This window comes from Trachurus japonicus, chromosome 23 (assembly GCF_045865225.1).
Source record: "Trachurus japonicus isolate A0001 chromosome 23, Traja_1.0".
NCBI classification, from domain to species: domain Eukaryota; kingdom Metazoa; phylum Chordata; class Actinopteri; order Carangiformes; family Carangidae; genus Trachurus; species Trachurus japonicus.
The window spans coordinates 22,551,232-22,564,979 of record NC_140929.1 but is presented as its reverse complement, the minus strand read 5'-3'; the positions used below and the strand labels follow the sequence as shown (position 1 = coordinate 22,564,979).

At 44.7% G+C, this 13,748-nt stretch overlaps 1 long non-coding RNA gene across 1 annotated transcript in view; it reads left to right on the top strand.

Moving 5' to 3' along the window:
- The first annotated feature begins 591 nt into the window (after positions 1–591).
- Positions 592–13,748, top strand: part of LOC146962954 (uncharacterized) — a 46,725-nt gene continuing 33,568 nt past the window's right edge. Inside the window, exon 1 of the long non-coding RNA XR_015035049.1 lies at positions 592–1,655. This is a non-coding gene — a long non-coding RNA (uncharacterized LOC146962954). The remainder of the gene's footprint in view (positions 1,656–13,748) is intronic.

Genomic DNA, 13,748 nt, shown 5'->3' with positions numbered 1-13,748 from the left:
TCCTCATCATTAACATAACTGTCATCTTCATCACCATCATCCAGCATCAACACAAACTACCATTACCATCATCTTCATCATCACTGTCAACCACTATCATCTTCGTCATTAATAACCACTTTTTCATAGCCTTCATCACCTTCATCTCCTTCATCACCTTCATCACTTTATCCCTACACCAGTATCACCAATATTATCATCATCTTCATCACTGTGAACCAATATTTTTTTGAATGTGATGACGGTGATCATCATCATCACCTTCATCACAATGATTGCAATAATCTTCATCACCATCTTCTCAACATCCCCACTACCCCCATTATCATCATCACTGTTATCATCTTCATCATCACTCATATCACCACCACTACAGTGATCATCCTCATCCAATCATCATCTTTGTTATTACTGTAGTAAAGACTAAAGAGACTCTCATCTTCATCACTCAGTAGGCCCCCACTTCTTCTAACATCGTCACCTTCTTCCTCATCCTCCTCCTCATCATCATCAACACTAGTAACATCACCCTTCACCATCCCAGGTACACAATCACATCATCATTCCGGGAAGAAAAAAAACACACATACACAAAAAAAAACACACAGTCTTGGTGCTTTATGACTGATTAGGGGCGCAGCATCTCATCTCACCGGGACGCGCACTTTGCCGCCGTGAGCGCGCAGAAGCGCCATCACGTGGGAGGTCCCTTTAAGTTTCCACTGACAGCGGCCTGAGCGTGTCACATGGACATGATATAATGAAAGGGCAGGAACGGAGAGCCAGAGTGCGAAGAGCTGCTGACTGATGGAGAGTGGGCCGGAACGTACGCAGTCATCTAACAACACGCAGCAGCAGCAGCAGCAGCAGCAGCAGCAGCTCCAGCCCCTCCTGCGGGGAGAGGGACAGAGGGGGGAGCCGAGCCGAGCCGAGCCGAGCCCATCCGATCCTGACCGGGGCGGGCCGAGTCGGACTCATTGCGCTTCATCGGACGGGACTTCTCTATTCGCAGTTGCACCTGCCAGCTATGACACGCACTTTAAAAGAGCAGGAAAATGTCGCCTGGTCCCGGAGCAGAAGAGAGCGTCGTTGTTGCGTGAGTGAAGTTCTTTTCCAATTTACTCGGCTGATGTGGGATCGGTTCTCCGTGTCGCTGCCGCAGGTGCGTTTGCGCGCTTGTGTATAGTGCCTGGTTCGTGTGTGTGTGTGTATGTGTGTGTGTGTGTGTGCTACATTCAAGTGAGGACTCGCATCTCTCCGCGCTGTTGGGGGAAGAAAAAAAAAGTGGTGTTTGTCGGAGAAGCCGCAGTATTCCTGCAGGGGGGACTGACTGTGATCATGTGCCATGTGCGTTTTTCTCGCGCTCCGTGCTCGACAGTGTCCGCATTCCACGTGCTGTTGCGCACACAGAAATTCAAGTTGAAGTAAACAAGTGGGAATAAGGCCTCGCGCCGGAGCGTGAAGACTGTGTTGATGTTCAGCACGGCGCTCCGGGCGCGACTGGAGAGATCCCGCCCCTCTCCCTCTCCCTCTCCCTCTCTCTCTCTCCACACCAAGCTCAACCTGATGCTCTGCGGCCACGAGAACCAAGGGAAGCTGTTGATGATGATGTGTGGCATCTACAACATCTAAGTTAACAGGATCTGTCCCAACCAGTAAGTCTGATCGATTCCTATCACAAAAACAAGCTTCATAATAGATTAGATATACGGATAGATGAGGATCCTGGTTTAGTTATGTTGGATTAAACGTTTATAAACTGTGGCTTCAGTTTTCTGGCTGTAAACATGATTTATGAGTGTCTTTACCTGTACCTGCCTACTGCTGTGGCAGTACACACACGCCCCCCTCTACCTCACACACACACCAGTCAATATTTTGCTGATTCATAACAGGGCAGTCACATCTGTGCGTGTGTGTGACAGCTAATTTTGGCTGCAGTTTCGGTCTCAAGCAGTGAAGCAGTGAGGGGAAATAATCCACTGTGTTAATGTGAGCGGCTCTTCCGGAGATGCTCGGCAGCAGTGGATGCTGACTCTCAGACTGGGCCAAGTGGAGGAAGCACCAGTCGTTGGAAAAGGATGCACAGATATCTGGAAGTCTGGCTGATCAGCAGGGGAGTAGTGGAGAAGAAAGCCACCACACTCAGCTTCTATAAAAGAGTTTCTCTGTGAAATAAACGTGGTGATGAATGACAATATGTGGGAAATAATCATTAATCAATCATCTTTCTCTTGAGATTGTTTCATACATTAACATTAGTTTCATACAGTATTTATAGTGTGTTTGCTTTAAATGTTCAGCATATGACACAGATTAACTAAATAATAATTGACCCATCAATTGTAGGAAATCAATTACATTAAAATTAGGGCTGAAATTATTAGTTCATTAATCTGTTAGTTGCTCAAAAATGATCAATCCTGATAATATTTTAATTATAGTTAAGGAAATCAATTATAGCAAAAAATGATCAAGCAGAAATAACAACTTAACTTGCTCCAGCTCTCTTGTTCTTTTCTGTTTCATTGAATTGAAAATACAATTTTGAGAGTCTGGGACAGAAAAAAAAAGGCTTTTTCTTAAATTTATTTTTAGATTAATAAAATCTACACCAATTTGGCCACTTGGAGGCAGCAAACATAATAACATTATCACCCTATAAAATTCTTATGGTGATGATGTTGGCACAGTGTCTGTTTAACTGAAGACAGCATTATTATATAAGTTTATATTAGTGGCACCGCTATAAATCTGAAGCCAGTGTTGCCTCTCTTTTAGCTCGGTTTTTGGTCTCCACCTTCTCCTGACTGAAATACCAGGCTCTTTAGCTGCCAAATGTTCCACTGTTCCATCTCTGGCTGCTCAACTGTCTCTGGCCAACTAATGGGAGTTTGTAGATGACAAATGAAATGGACAGCCTGCAAGTTTGTTCAAAATTCTGTTCAGAAATCTCCTTCTATTTGTACAAAATTGACGTAAATAGGAGCTATGCCAGTCCTCGCCGCTTTTTCGCTGTTTTGGTCCCTTGGCGCTCCCCCTACAGAGTGCATACTTTCACTGTTGTAAAAACTCACCACTAACCCTCCTCCCTCCTGCCTGGCCATGTGCATTTGTTTTCAACGAAGCCGACGAGAAGGCAATCCGTGGAGTGATGTCTCCTGAGGTGGGTAGTGTTAGGAAGATCTTACAGATTAAGGGGCGTGTTTGTGCCATAGTGACGTAAAACAGTCCATGTTTCTCACGGGGTCGGACCTTGATCTTGCAAGGTCGGTTTTCTGCCAAGAGATACCAGGTGGAAGGCAGAGAGCCTCCATTCTCCCCATAACAAGTCATTTTACCATCATAATTACTCCAAAGCTGTTTAATTAAGGTAAAAATCTTGCATAGTTCCTCTTTAAACACCTACAACATCAGACAGCTTTTGTCCATGCATTTAATGTTCTTGTAAAACAATCATCAGTATTTCGTCCACTGTGCTTGGGAGCAAATGTATTATGTGAACAAAAGTTGATGACTGTGTTCTCTTTAGTGCAGCACTTCTACAGTCTGGTTGATTGCAACCAAACCGCATCAGAGCTCATTACAATACATTTGCTTAGACGTGGACTTTTTCTGACACGTTGTTTGCGCTGCTTTTGGTTTGAAAGTGCGGTAACTAATAAAGTTTCAGTGATACTATTACTTACCAGAAAGGAACTAGACTGTGTACTGTCTCTCCCTCGTCTCCTCCTGTATGTCTCTACCCTGATTCTTTTGTGTCTTTGTAAGCGTTTTTGGGTTATTGAAAAGCGCTATATAAATTAAATGAATTATTATTATTATTAACTAAAACAAGTAGGGTAATGCATTACTTTGGGCAGGGATCAATAAGGAAAGCAATTTTATTCATTGTCAATATTAGAATAATAATGAGAGCATCTCGTTAATCTCATCTTGACAGTAAATTACTCAAGAATTCTTCAAGAAACTTTATCGTATCTATAGACCAGTCATTCTAAAGTTACATCAAAGGAAAACAGCCTGCACTAAATCAAGTGCGTGGGTGCAGGGCAAACATCATGTAACAAGCAAACAGTGTTTCTCAGTATGAATTAAATCAAACATGAGGTGACATTCAGGGAAATGATAACACTGTCCGTACTTGAACGCCTCATGTTATTTCTGCCTGTTACAGTAACAACTTGGCTTGTGTTACCTGTGAATTCACACCTCTGCCTCTGCATCCTATTACTTTTTCTTTCTTTCTTTCTTTCTTTTTTCAAACATCCTTCTCTTGAGACGAGGACTTGACTTTCCTTCCTGGTAAACCAATCAACAAATGTGCCCTGACACGTAGGAGAAAGGAAGAACATGAGCTCTGCTGTCCTCCAGCACTTGCATGATAATGAAATTTGCAATAATCCCGCAGCATTAACCATTAACTAGCATTAATCCCGCTGTGTTTGGCCTTATTAGCCGAGAATAAATCCATCAGCCCTTTAAAGCAAACAGCTCTAAGCTGTTATTTCCGCCCTTGAGAGCATTACTTGGCAAACATATATGCACAGAATTCCACCAATGGGCTTGAAGCTCAGATTAGTGGCATTGTTCAAATGGCTGTGTCAGAGGAGTCCAGCGGTGATAACATGGCCCGCCTTGTTTGTGTGTGTTCTTGTTTATCTGTGTCTTGTTTTTGTGGGTGCATGCATGTGCTTACTGAAGACAGACTTTCCCATCTGCGTCACAGGCTGTGCATGACGTCTGTCAGAGGCTTGTGCTGGTCTTGTCTCAACAAATAGATCTGTTTCATTCTGACTTAAATCAGCACGCGTTGTTGTTATCGTCGTCGTTCTTGCCTCTACTCTCTAGTATCCCCCCCCCCCCCCCCTTCCCTCCAATTTACGCAGTGAGACCTTCCTCCCTCCATCCTGACCGACTCTGTGTCCTTTCTCCTCAGCAGCAGGAAAAAATCTTTGCAATTTGTAGCCGCAGCATCAGAGGCTAATCTGAGACACCAGCCCCATTACTTTTATCTCTGGCGTGCGCTCGCTGAATAATTGAAGTGAAGGGTTTTTTGTTGTTATTGTTTTGTTGTGTGTGTGTGTTTTTTTTTAATCATCTGTGAAGTACGTGTGAGTGTAGCTCAAACAGCCAGCTGTGAAAGTTGTATTTCCGCTGGGTTTGTGTGGTCATAATTAGCAGCTCCCATGTGACTCTCTGCCTCTCTGTGTTTGTGTGTGGTGTGTGTGTGTGTGTGTGTGTGTGTTTAAACTTGTATGTGAGAGCATGCCTGTGAGCAGGGGTGTGCATGTGTTTACATGACAGCCAACCAAGAAGGGAAATGACGCAGGAGGCAGCGGATGGGTGAGAGCTGCAGACATTACACTGCTGCAGAGAGACAGAGAGAGGGAGGGAGGTAGGAGGGAGGAAGGGAGAGAAAGAGAGAGAAAGAGAGAAAGCGAGGGAGAGAGAGAGAGAGAGAGTGGAGCAGGAAAACCACAGACAGATTTAAAAAAAAAAAAAAAAAAGTGAGACAGGAACAAAGAAACTAATGAGCGATCACTTTCTCCGTTTCTGCTGCGGACTGCAGGATGGCCGTCCTGCCTTCTGCTGCCCCGATCCACTGTAAACACACGCAGACATGCAGTAAAAAATGAGTCACTGTCCACGTAGGAAGGGCAAGTGCACATTTGATTATGAAATGTGTTTACCCTCCGCTCAATATAAAAGTAGTGACACAGGCGTTTGTTTGTCCAGAGCTTTGCTTGTTCCAGCTCAGAGCCAACCTCCCTGGTTGCTATTCACAGTGACCTCATCATCTTTCTGGTCGGCTGCCCTCCCAGACTGGAGCAGACTCCAACTTTCTTGGCTGTCAAAAGGCTTTCATAACAACCCCGGTAATGGACACTCTTCAAATATTTCCTCAGCAAACGCCGGACTTCCTAAGGGATGAGAAAAAGGGACATGGGAAGATGGTTCTCAAAGCACCTCATGAAAGCCCCGATGAGCCATCTGACAGAATGTTTTATTCAGGGGAGTGGTGAAAGGAAAACCTGCTGAGAATCTGTGTACTCAGTGATTATGTTGAGAGTGTACTCACCTGACACTTACCATCGCTGAAACAGGACTCTTCAGTGACTGCGTAGCCTCGTACTGTAAAGCTCTAAGAAGGTGATGTTCATTCCAACACAAGATTCAGGCAAACAATGACATTTATTTGATTGTTCCGAGAACTTTACCCTTGGTGGGGCAGAATGTCAACCTTTGTTCAGAAGAAAAAAAAAAGAAGCAAAGGCTACAGAGTTATCCAAGGGTGTACTCAGACCTGGCTGGTTTGGAGCAGTTGTTCCGAAACAGGGAGCGTTTAACGGTTCGTTTGGGCGTATGTGAACGCAGCGATCACGCTCGGACGCGGGATAAAACAAGCGGGCCGAGATCGCCAAGAAGGGGCGGTCTCGAGCAGTTTGTACGTAATCTATTCATCAATGGCACAACACGTTGATGTTCCATTGTTCTCAACGGACTGGGTCGGCCCAAACGGATGCAATCCTTTTTTGGCCAGTTTCAGGACGAAAATATATACAAATGACTCAAATCAGGGCATGTCTGGGCTTCAACCCCGGTTCGGGCCGGGTTGGGTTTTAATCTCCAGGCCCGTTGAGACCTCTATTCCATGGTTTTTTGTTTTTCCCGGATATTCTGGGTAAGATTTCTGACCAATGAGAGAACAGGAACAGCATGGTATTTGTTTACAACTTTGGACCGCTTGAGACTGTTACCGCGTGAACACAAACCACCCAAAAGAAGAATGCAACAACTGTATTGAATTGGAACAAAGCAAACGAACCACAGGTGTGAATACACCCTAAATCAACAGGGTGTATCCTCTGTGAAGCATGAATGAGCAGCTGCCTGTTAGAAGAAGAGTTTTGGTCCTGTTTTAGAAAGAAAACTGAACTTGAAATTGAACTTTTTCACCAACTTATTCTTAATTGTATGTATTCATAGATGTATGTATTCATTCACTCTGACCACAATCTCACATTCCCATCAGAAAGCTACCGTGCTCTGATCTGCTGATGTCAATTTCACGGCTTAGATTCCCAAATTTCTGAGGGGCACTCACTGGTTTTTCACTGTCACTGCAGTGATTTCTGGACTCCAGGCCTCGATCAAAATGATAAGGGTGTATCCTCTAGGGAGCAAGAATTTCACACTAATCTACTCAATAACTGTTTGAATTAGATTTGAAAACTCTGTCCTGAGGCTGGTACAAGGGGAATGTTTCGGGGGCCGCAGACATCAGGAGGGTTCACTGTCAGGGAATCATGAATATAAATTGTATTTTATCAGTTTTTTATCTACCTTAAACTTCGATAACGCTGATGTTCTTCCAGCAGCACACAAACCGGTGATGGGTTTAAGTGCGCTATGTGCCGTCCTCAAGGCGTTGCGATAAAACTGTGAATGGAGCTGGTATGGTCAGAGGTGAGTGGCAGATTGCATTGTTAAGCCTGCAGGATGGAGGATGAGTTGGCAAAGAGAGTCCGGCTTGGCACCGGGCTACTTGGCATACAACTGGCCTGGGGAGGACGTGAAATGAAACCTCAGCAGGGCAGGGATAATGAAGGAGAAAAGTGCCTGTGTCTTTATTAGAGAGGAGGGGAGGGAGGGAGGGAGGGAGGAAAGACAGAGAGATAGAGAGAAAGAGGGAGAGAAGGCAGCACCAAAATGATATTTTGGAGAAAGAAAGGCATTAGTTCTCCTTAACTTGTTGTTAATTTCTCCCACTCGCTCTCATTTGGCCGAGCTGTTGTACCGTGGGAACATCAGGTGTGACTTGAACAAAGATTTTCCGCAAGCAGCCCACCATCCATATGCCTGCTGCTTAAAGCAATTAAACCATAAGATAGGGAAAGGAAAATGGGCCACAGGGGCAAGATATAAACACAGACATCTCAAGAGGGAGAGAAGATAAAGTGATGGTCTGGGTCAGAGATGTGATGTAGGCAAAAGAACCCGCCGGCTCTCCGTAGTTGTGTTTTCTCACCCTCTCTCCCTCCCACTCTCCACTTCTGGCACACACAGACAAAAACACACACACACACACACATGCTGTTGTTGTTTACTTTGGAGTTCAGAACAAGGCATTCACACTGTAGAGCATGACCAAGGCAACACAGCCATCAGGAAGTATTTACAGCAGCAGAATGGAGAGCTGCACAGATAGCGATAGATAGAGAACGGGGGATAGACGCTATCTGTGCACATACTGTTCATAATGAAGGGATGTGCCGTAGCTGGAGTGGGGATATGTGTCGGGGAACAAGCAGTTGCAGTAGAGATAACAAGCCAAGAGATGAGGGGAGTTTGTTGGGGGAAGAGAAAAGACACTGAACTTATAAGGGAATACACAGATTTTGAATGGTTGGATGAAAAGCATTGTGTGGAGGCGGTGGAGGAGTTGGAGAAGAGGAAGATAAAGCGTCTTAGTGAGGTGTTAGCCGTCCGTGCAGCTTCAATGCTCTTTGATATTGATTCGCCAAGTCTCTGCACTCCACTGGAAGGGATGAAGACCACTCTTCTAAGACATATTCCCTTATTTGTCGCCAGGCTTGGGGAGTAACAGATTACATGGAACGGCATTACGTAATCAGGATACCAAAAAAAAGGTAACTGTAATCTGTTACCGGTATATTTGATAAAAATGGGGATTACTTGGCAGGATCACATTTTTAAAATCAACCATAGGCTATAGATCCGACAGATGCACAGCAACAAACAAACACGTGAAATGAGTCGACCACCCGCGTAAACTCTGTGTGTGTCCCAGTTTCCACTAAGAATTAAAATTTGATAAAGTTCTACTTACAAATCTGTTGAAATGTCATGTTTTTTAATTGTATTATTTTGCATGGATGTCTGCTTATGACAAAACAAAATATTTACATTTATGTAAGGATATGATACAGTTTGTTTTTACCCCCAATTTCCATTTAATTCCTAGCCTAGAAATCTAGCTGCACCCTAGCGGCAGCAAATATATTTGCTCCGTAGGTAGGTCTAGAAACGAGCCATAGGAACTTTTTGAGTCTCGAACACCGTTTGTGTTCACCAATCACAGCGCTCTATCTGTATCTATCTGTTTAGAGAGTCGTTGGGCGGGCTTAACGCCATGACGACGACATACATTTTAATTGGCTTGTCAGGCTAACGTCATCCTGCTCTTTGCTCTGATTGGTCGTAGCGCTACCCTATTGCGTGCAGAGGCAGTTTGAAAGACAGCCTTCATCCCGCCCCCTGGATTGAGCCGAGGTCTATCGGTCGTTGCCAGACTAGACATGTTAATGATATAGTCTGGCTTGTCAGGCTAGTTAATTCCCATAAATTCCCATGATTCCCATGGAAAGTTTCCAATTTGGAATATTTCCAAAATTCCAGAGCTTAACTTCCCATGGAAAGTTTCTGGAAATTTACTGGAAATTTTCCACCCCTTTGCAACCCTAGTTTCCACACCGTTCTGTCTGCGCTGTGGTTGAGCTCCGACCGTCGGATCAAACCATCGCCCACTGCTCCATCTCCAGAGCCCAGAGCAGTTTGAGACCTGAGATCACAGGAGTACAACCAGCTGTGTATAAAGTGAGAATGAAATGCAAACAACAGATCAATTTGCCTTTCTGAGCTCAATTTGCTGTTCAATTTTTTTTTTTTTTAACTTTCGTTTCTGTTCCTGCACAACGGATGTTTTGTATCATAAAATGTTGTGGTTTTCCACCTCCACAACTATTCATTCTTCCTGACCGGTGACTCGTGGTTTGTGCCGGCGGCAGTGATTAATGTTGACAAAGTGGAGTTGATACACTGTCTTATATTTAGAAATTTACCGGATGCTCTGTGCGTTTGACTTCCGGTTTGGGGCGATCTAATCTACCTGGATTGATGCGTGACGTTCTTAATTTGCATGTTTGGTATTGAAGTAATCTAAAAGTAACTAAAGTAATCTGTTACATTACTTAAATTTTGTGATACTTAGAGTAAGTTACTGATTACACTTTTTAACAGGTAACTTGTAATTGTACTGGATTACATTTTTATAGTAACCCTCCCAACCCTGTTTGTCGCATTCCTGATGGCGGAGAGGAGCCCTGTCTGTCTGGAACATCCACACTACTACATTTCTTCATCACTTTTTCTGTGTTTTAACCTGCTTTTCCGTCTCTGAGACTTTTGGAAACTCTGCTGACCCCGTTTTACTTTGCAAAAACTCCAGGGTTTGCGATGCTGTAGTCCGGGACGGCCAAAACAGAGACCTTTGGAAACGATGACGCAGACGCCCACGGTCGCTTCCTGATTTGATCTCATTAACTTCAACTGGCGGTGGTGAAAACAACAGGGATGATGAAATACAAGTGTCTTTTACTAGCAGCTGTTGTCCAGTTAAATTCTACATTCTAACGCTCTTTGCCGTTCCCTGTTCACAGTGTTTTTTGTGGTCTCTTTTTGCCACTAATGAACTGCAGAGAAGACAATCTGCTTCCTGTTGGCTTGTGAACGCTCGCTGTACATGATTGCTCAGCTGTGTTTGTGATAATCTGGACAGAGATTGATTGATTTGGTCTGAAAATGACATTTTTAAATGGAAACGTAGCAGCGTGGCAGTCTGACATGTGATTTTCCATTCATAATTTGGTTGATTGCAAAGGCAGTCGACTATGATTCAAATCATTTCCATAACCATTCAGTGACCCCCTGGTGCCCTTGGGATGAGGACGCTGTCATCCTGGAAGAGACCACTTAGGATTCGAATGGAAAAGGAAGTGGCTCAGAGCGAGTTTGCATTGATTTGCAGTGATCCTTCCCTCTAAGAGGACAACGGACACGAGACTCAAACCATGCCAGCTGATTCCCTCACTGCAGAGGTCAAGCATTCAGACCTCAGCCGTCTCAGTGCGCAGCGCAGCGCACCCACACATGCACTCGCTCACTTGTCAGGACTAAAGTGAAGGATCATCTGACCGTATCACTTTGTTCCACATCTCTGCAGCCTGTGTTTTTCTGCACCACTCAACTCTTCACTCTCAAATGTGGATTCATCCTCCGCTGTACTATCCCTCTCTGTGTAATTGTCAACAGACTTCTTCTTGCTGTCAGAGTCCGATCACGTCTCTTTTGTTTTTTTCCTCACATATCACGCCGGCCGGTCATCGGATGTGCGGTCAGCAGAAGTTTCCAGCTTCTTCACAGAGCTTTTAAAGTTTAACTACAGCATGTAAAAAAAAATAAAAAAAGATAAAGCATCACTCTTTCCTCTCATAAATGAACAGTGTTGGGCACGTTACTTTAAAAAAAAGTAATTAGTTATAGTTACTAGTTACTTTCCCCAAAAAGTAACTGAGTTAGTAACAGAGTTACTACATGATAATAGTAATTAATTACCAGGAAAAGTAACTATTGCGAGTCAAATATGTCAAATTACTTAGACTTCTCTCCCTAACCCCCGTTTATCTGGAATTAACCAACTTCCTAAGTATTCCTCCACACTGACAGGTTCCGCGTCGTGCTGTATCAGCTGTTTGGATCAGTGGTGTGTGGAAGAGGTGGAGTAGAGGAACTAAGCAGGATTTTTCCCGTGGCTATGCTACATTTTTCCCTTAATTAAAACGCTCCAGAGTAAATCTGATAGTTAACGACATGATTTGTGACTTGTTAGGAGTGAGAATGGAGGCTCTCTGCCTTCCACCTGGCATCTCATGGCTGAAAACAAACCTTGCAACATCAGTGTAGTACTTGGCCGCTGCCCCGGTGTCCCAGCTCTCTTCTCTGCGGCACCCTGACACAACGTCATCTACGGCTCCATGTATTGATTTTTCGCTGACTTCGTTGTAAACAAATGCACATGGCCAGGCGGAGGGTTAGCAAAACAGAGGAAAAGCAACCAGACGGGTTTCTGATGGTACTTCTTGAGTCAAGTAACGCTGATAACGGCGCATCATATTGTCAGTAATGGTAACAGCGTTAGTAACTATTTTGATTACTCATTACTGAAAAAAGTAGTGCCATTAGTAACACTGTTTATTTGAATGTTTATTTAATTATTCCCATCACTGTAAATGAAAAGTAAAATTTGTAAGAACTAGAGTTGAACTGTTCTGATTATTACGCTTGGGCGTCTTTGTTGCTTCAGCCTTACTTGGTCTGGTATGACCACCAGTTTGTTTTGGCTGCCGTGGCGTGGCATAGATATGGCTGATTAGCCCACGTGGCGTGGAGTCAGATGACTTAATGATTCTATCTTTCCACATGTCATGAATAACTATTTTACTGCAAAAATAAAACAAGAGACATGTTTGCAGTTTCCTGCTTGTGAGCTATTCTAATAATGATGGTGGTTGTAGAAAATCTCGGAAAGAAATGGAAAATTAATTATGATATTAATATTAAATGTAGCCTATATACAGCGTTTAACAGTACACACATACAGTATAGTTTCTGTGGGTTTATACAGATAGACCCAGAGGTGGGTATCTCAAAGGGAGAGGATATATTTGGATGAGGAAGCTAGTGGATATTAAAAATGAAGAAGAAAGTTAATGAAGGCCTATTTGTCAGAGGGCTAGTTATCCAGATTGTAGCAGGATTTCTGACAGCTGGATGAGTGAGGATGTGGCTGGAGAGGAGTTATCAAACAGGAGATAGTTTGAGGGGAAGTGCAGGCTGCTACGGCTCAGCTAAGTAGGCCAAAGGCAGCAGGGAGTGTCACATGAACCAGCGCTGCTATGTTAGCCATTCTCTAGTGTCCTGTTCAGCCACAGAGGGGAGGAGAGGGAGAGGGAGAGGGAGAGGGAGAGGGAGAGTGAGTGAGAGTGCGTCATGTATCCCATGCTGCTTGACGTCTGTGCATGACACTCTAAACCGCACCGCCGAGAAGGGGAAGTGCTCATTTCCATCGGCCCAGAGATGCCACTGACCATGTCTTTAAACCACTAAACCAGCGCTAAAGGTCAGTCGCCGTGTTTTTCCCCTCCCGGCCCGCAGCTCCTTCTATCTGAGGTCACGGAGGCCACAGGAAGTTCAACCTGGTCTTCAGTGTCTGTCTATGTACCGCCTCGCCACCAGCCTCCTCCTCCTCCTCCTCCTCCTCCTCCTCCTCTTCCCTTGACACTCTCTCACAGCCATCACTCTGCGAGCCCTCTAACGGGGAGATACATCCCCAAGGCAACTGAAGAAGGGATGGCGGCCCTGAGGGGGGGAGAGACTAGAGCGAGAGAGATTGTGATTCCGAGGGGAGCCGCCGGGGGAAGGGGTCAAAAGGAACAGTTGTGAGGCCAGAGTGATGAGTAGGGAACAAAAAAAAAACGGACAACATCTCAACAATCCTGCCCCCTGCTAACTGACATGGCTGTATTTGCTGGAGGATTTCTCCCCTCTGTGTTTGTAGGCTACATTCATTTTCTCTGGTCCGGGGTCTGTCTTTGTCCAGCCTGCGGAGGAGGAGAAGGGAGGGGATGGAGGGATGGAGGGAGGGGAGAAGGGCTCTGTCTCTCTCTGTCTCTCTCCACGGCACCAGTTTCCCCAGTAACTGGAACCAAATAGACTGGCCATACCAGTTCGCTCTGCAGGAGGAAGTTCCAAGGTTACGTGGGGATAACACAAGATCTCGGGTTCCTGCGAATTCGCAGCAACACAGAAGGCTTTGTTTCTCAGAAAGCCTCTTGATGTGGTGGCGCTGCCGCCGATATTCGCCGCGTGTTTCTCTCGCACAAACA